Source organism: Amblyomma maculatum, chromosome 11, assembly GCF_055883805.1.
Source record: "Amblyomma maculatum isolate TAMU_Amacu chromosome 11, ASM5588380v1, whole genome shotgun sequence".
In the NCBI taxonomy this organism is placed as follows: domain Eukaryota; kingdom Metazoa; phylum Arthropoda; class Arachnida; order Ixodida; family Ixodidae; genus Amblyomma; species Amblyomma maculatum.
This window is the reverse complement of record NC_139354.1, coordinates 41,199,739-41,205,738: the sequence shown is the minus strand read 5'-3', so window position 1 is coordinate 41,205,738 and position 6,000 is coordinate 41,199,739.

Genomic DNA, 6,000 nt, shown 5'->3' with positions numbered 1-6,000 from the left:
GAATCCTGCATATGCGTTCCCTGTCGAGTTGCTGACCTCGCTGTTTCGTCCAAATTGTTTACTCACGAAATTGCCCTTTAATGCACAGGCGAAGCATGAGATACGCTACACAGAGTTGTAATCAGTTGCTCAATTTGACCCCCTTTATTCACGTGTGAAGAAGCGAGGTATAGTATAAAACTACACAAGCAACCATGACGTAAAATTCCACACAAAGATACTCGCCGATTTCGTTTATCCTACCGTCTGCTTTCGGGTAGTGTCCGCAGTATTCGCAATTGATTTTCAATGCCGATAAAACAATGTATTGCCAGCAGTCTCAATGATTTTCAGTACTCCGCCCACGCACGACTCCAAACACGTCCTCGCTGCTTGCAATCATCTTGGTTTCTGTTCCATCGCCCAATCGCGAAACGAGATGACGCATCTTTAACAAACGTGCTTAAGCCTTCTTATTTATTTTCCTCTTTCGTCTTCCCCTCTTCAACGTTCTTAGATAAGAGAAAGTTGGAAAACTGCGCTGGCTTGCCGCGCCCCCGAGCGGGCCTAAACGGCCGTCATTCAGGCTTCAGCTTATCGTAACGCGACCACAGCATCCCTCTGTGGTGCATACCCGACCACATTGCAGCGTTTATTCGGCACCGCATCATCGTCCGAGCTACCGGCGTCGTATGAAGCGAAATTCCGGTGCTTGAAGCGAGGCGACGTAGAAAGGTGCCGCTATCAGTCAATGCCAAATCACGAACTATAGAAATAAGGGGTTGCCTATGGGTTGCAAGTTAGGGAGACGGTTGGATCGCTCCGTGTTGATCCGCCTTTTTTCTGAACTAGATGGGTCTGTCGACAGGAACATCGTCCTCTCAGCTCATTCGTGCTGCTGCTATAAAGAAAATATCATGCTGCGAAGAGTTTTGCTTATGATTGTAATTATGTGCACATTAGAAAGGTCTTCAAGAAGAGAGTATTGTCAATTTTGCTCATAAGGTAGAAATAGAATAATATAATTAGCAACTGGTTTCAGTAGCAGGGTACCTCGGAACACAAAATACAAGGTACAGAAAATTTCAACTGTCACTTGCATTCCCCCATGAAATTGCCAGAAATAGCGAATTTATTCCATGTTAACTAGTCGTCAACACTGCCAACAAGCTTAAAATGACTTTACAAGCATTGAGAAGGCTTTAGATATTACATACGATATATTGTAACTAAATTCAGCCGACACTAAATTGAACATTTGCCGCCTACTCTTCAAAAGGAAGCCCATAGCACTTCTATAGAATGACAACATGCGTCCAGTTTTATACTTATTTTTATATTGCTAGTTTCCATATTGCTATACATTTTAGTACAGAATGTTTAAAAGTACTTACGATTGTTTGTGTGAGACTTCGATAAAAATCGAAAATAAAGCAGTTTTTTAAATTTTTGTGATATTTGTGCCTTGTTTGATCATTTTAAATTTTGGCTGATTGCAAACTAATATGGAGAAAGGACGAACAATTATAGAGCTTCCAATTTTTTCAGAAATAGAGAACTAGATCCGGATAGTATGCAGAAAGTTTTATTGGCAGGAAGTCCTGTCATAATGTAGGGCTCAATAATGCCACCTGGTGTCCCCACGTTCTTGCTGCGCCTGGAAAAAGAGGACACTGAAGTTGACTCGCGTGCTATGCGCCGAACTTTGCCTCCTGGTACAGCTTCGTTCCGTCGTCTGTCATGACTAGCCCTGTTGTCCGTGACATATTTTGGTGGAGGTGCTGGGTGTCGATCTCAGTATATGTCCCGCACTCCTCCGCATACCCAGGATTCAGGTCCTGTGCCAATTGACACGCCTGACACCGCGCTAGCCGGAGCAACCTAGGCCTACCACCTGAGCACGGGCTGTAGGAATTCACCACCGCAGCCGCCCCTCGACCTGTCATGCAAACTCCAACGTATTACACTTTCCAGAACCCACGACTGCCTACGGCTTTCCACGGCTGTCAGACGGAAGACGTCGAACACTGGCTCACCCAGTTTGAACGCGTCGCCACATTTAATCAGTGGGACGACGCCGCAAAGCTCAGGAACGTCTTCTTTAGCCTGGAAGATGGCCCTCGTACTTGGTACGAGAATCGCGAAGGCGCCCTAACATCGTGGCGCGAGTTCTGCCTCTGCATCCTGGACACCTACACCAGCCCGGATCGCCGAGAACGAGCGCAAAGGGCTTTACGCTCTCGCATACAGATGCCGAACGAGACCATAACCATGTACGTGGAGGACATGACTAGGCTGTTCCGACGATCTGACCTGGCCATGCCCGAAGAGAAAAAGGTACGCCATCTCATGCACGGCGTTAAGGAACAACTGTTCGCTGGGCTCGGGCGCAATCCGCCGAACACAGTTGCCGAGTTTCTTTCGGAGGCAGTCACGATGGAAAGGATGCTCTAGCAGCGGTCTACTACCTACGTCGACAACCGCCGACCACCCCACCGAAAGGCAGACCTGTGGCGTGCCCCAAATCGGCAGCGCCTGTACTTCCACTGCAGAGAACCTGGCCACTTGTATCGACAGTGTCCATATCGACAACTGGGACAGAAGGGTTTCCCCATCGACATGCGTAGCCCTCCTTGAGGTCAACGACCCCGGGATATTGAGGACTACGTTGCCCAGCAGCGCATGGCACCAACTTCTAGACGACAATTACGATCTCCGTCTCCACGCCGACTATCCTCGCAGCCCAGCTCCTCCTGGATGGCGCAGCGACGGCCGTCTAGTCCGAGCCGGGAAAACTAAAGACAGCGACCTCAGGGGGCGAGGCCGCTTCAAATCGACGCGACGAAGACCCCCCGACAACGCCACCTATGAGCGACCGCGACTTGACGGTTCCGACGACAGTTCGTACACGTGAAGATAGACTCTCGCTGGATATACCCGTGGTCCTCGACGGCTCTAAGGTTAGCGCATTGGTAGACACTGGTGCTGATTTTTCGATTTTAAGCGGGAAGCTAGCGGCGCTTCTAAAAAAAGTGATGACGCCATGGTCTGGCACGCAGATTCGAACCGCTGGCGGGCATGTGGTAACTCCGAGCGGTCAGTGCACGGCGAGAGTCCAACTTCGCAACTCCACGTTTGTTGTCAGCTGTCTTGTAATACCTGACTGCTCCCGCGACTGTATCCTTGGTGCCGATTTTCTTCGGGAGTGTGGGACCATTATCGATTTCCGGAAGCGTACCGTGACCTTTTCGACCGAGAAAGCGGATGATGCTGACACCGCAGACGGCCAAAGCCACGCCCCTCTTCGAATTTCCGCCAGGGCGTTTCTATTCCGCCACGTTCCAGTGTTTTTGTGGCCGTTAACTGCGATGAACTGCGCGACGGAACGGCGGTCGCTGAGGGCAACCAGTCCCTTTTACTCACCCACGGCATCACCTCGGCGCGGAGTCTTATCCATCTCCGTAACGGCCGATCTGAGCTCCTGGTGACTAACTTCACGAACGAGCCCCGTCATCTTTTCCGCGCTACCGCAATCGCATTCACCGACGCCTTAGCGGACGTTTCTGAATGTTTTACGTTCGGAGAAGTCAAAAATGTGCACTCATCCCTTGATCGTCCGGATATTAGTGCAGATTTCTCGGAAACACAGCAGCACGACGTACGTTCTCTCCTTCTAAAATACAGTGCTTGTTTCGCAACATGATCGAAAATTCGGCAGACGCCTCTTGTGAAGCACCGTATAATTCCTCCCGACGATGCCCGCCCTATACGCCAGCAGCCGTACTGCATCTCAACGTCGGAACGTGAAGCGATTCACACACAGGTTCAGGAAATGCTTCGTGATGGTGTCATCTAACCCTCCAACAGTCCGTGGCCGTCTCCTGTCATGCTTGTGAAAAAAAAGGATGGTACCCTTCGCTTCTGTGTTGATTAACTGGGCTAGACGTGACAATATTGACAATTTGCAAAATTAGCGCTAAGTTTTATTCTTATTTTTATAATTTTACCAATATTCTGCAGCACGTTTTCAAGCCGTAATATTTCCGGTACTGGGGATTTTTGAGAGGGATTTTCATAAAAAAGATAATGAAGAATATTTCTTTTAAATTGGAATTAAAATTATGCCTTTTTACTATTTTCGTGATATAATACTGATGTTCGTGATATAATACAAGAAGTTGCTACTAAGTAGTTCCAAAGCAAAAGAAATGCAAGAAAGCAAACTGGTTATCTGAAGAGGCTTTGCAAATAGCTGAGGAAAGGAGGATGGCAAAAGTTATGGGGGAAAGAGAAAGATACAAGGTTCTCAATGCGGATTTTCAGAAAATAGCAAGGAGAGATAAGAATGCCTTCCTGAACATACAGTGCCAAGCAGTTGAGGACAAATGCCAATTAAAGAACACAAGAGTTCTGTATAAGACAATCAAAGATATCAAAGAAAGCTTCTGTGCTAAGCTGGGCCTGATAAAGGACAAACGAGGCAAGGACCTCACTGAAGCCTCAGAGATAAAGAAGAGGTGGCAGGAATACACAGAAGAACTGTACAAGAAGGACCCGAATGTGCAAACCCAACATAAGACGGTTGTGATTACTGATCTCGAGCTGGGCATACTGAAGAGTGAAGTTGAATGGGCCTTAGCCAGCCTTGCTAAGAACAAAGCTAGTGGAATTGATGGCATCCCTATTGCAAAAACCAGTGCCACTGGGAGCCAGCGCCCCAGCGCCATACCTGATTATGGTCCCAGTATGACGCTGGACATTGGGCGCACTGGGACGCGGCATACTGGGACGCTCCGCGCTGGCGGCACTGTTCGCCCGAAAAAAAAAGGCGTGGGAAAAAAAATTTAAAAAGTAAAAAGTAGCCAAACAAGTTAGGTACATAAAAAAAACCTAAATAAAAGTAAAAAAAAAAGATAAAAAAAATTAGTGCACAAAAGCGTGCCTCGAACTAAGTCCCTAGGTACATAGCAATCACTAGCTCAGCACGCTAACCACTCGGCCACGCCGAGAACTGGATTTTCTATAAGCATTTTTGCATTTTATATCATGACCCACATTTATAAGGTTGGGACTTCATGTTTTGCAGTCTACAGGCTATTGCTACCGCTCTAACAATTGCAACTTCTTGATCATTTTAGCTTGCTGTCTGCTCTCACGACTTGCAACTAATGTTCTGGGTGCATATGCGCGCTGTTTTGTGCACTGGAATCATTTTAACATGTGGAGTATGACATCGCTGGCAAATTTACCAACGCCGGCTCTTGGGTGGTGCTCTGCTACCGTGGGCGTAATTTTCGCTGAACACGGAGCTTTAGTAGAAGCCTTCAAGGAAAAACGTGCGACCAAGCTTCAATACCGGCAGGCGCCGCAGCGATGACCCTATTTGCCTGTAACTAAACCTTATTTGTGTGTAAACATTGCGGGAAGCGTTGCGATGACCGAGGGCTCGGCTGCTTGATACGCAGAGTAAGAAGGAGCGCAAAAGCTTGAGAAACACGCCAAATATTATGTATTACAAGCGCTGTATGTTGTTGCTTTTTCTCTCATGGACCCATCGCTCGGTAAACTACTATCTTCCTCGTTTTAGTTTTTCTTTCTGCTGTTGATACTGGGCCGTGGTGCAGGCTACGCTCGCCTGCGATTGAGCCCGCATTGAACATTTTGGCAGTAATCATTGTGTTAGAGTGCCCTTAAGATCAGCTGTGAAGTTGGTTATGCATGGTATCCCACATTATTCAATTCCAGCTTTAGTAGTGCGTTAATCGTCAGTCTGTTATGAGATCGAGGCGCAGCGATCGTTGTCGCTCTCGAAACGCTCGAAACGGCCTATCGAAACATGGAAACTCTAGAAAAGATACTGCATTTGTTTTCTTACAAATGCGCAACGACTTCGCTGCAAAAAGCGCTTGCTTGAACCATATTTTTCATATGCGCCCCGATGGTCGATTGCGAGTAGTACGCTGTTGCCCTGTTGGCCCCTGAGGGATGCTACTCCGGCTGACGCCGCAGGTCGCACCGGCT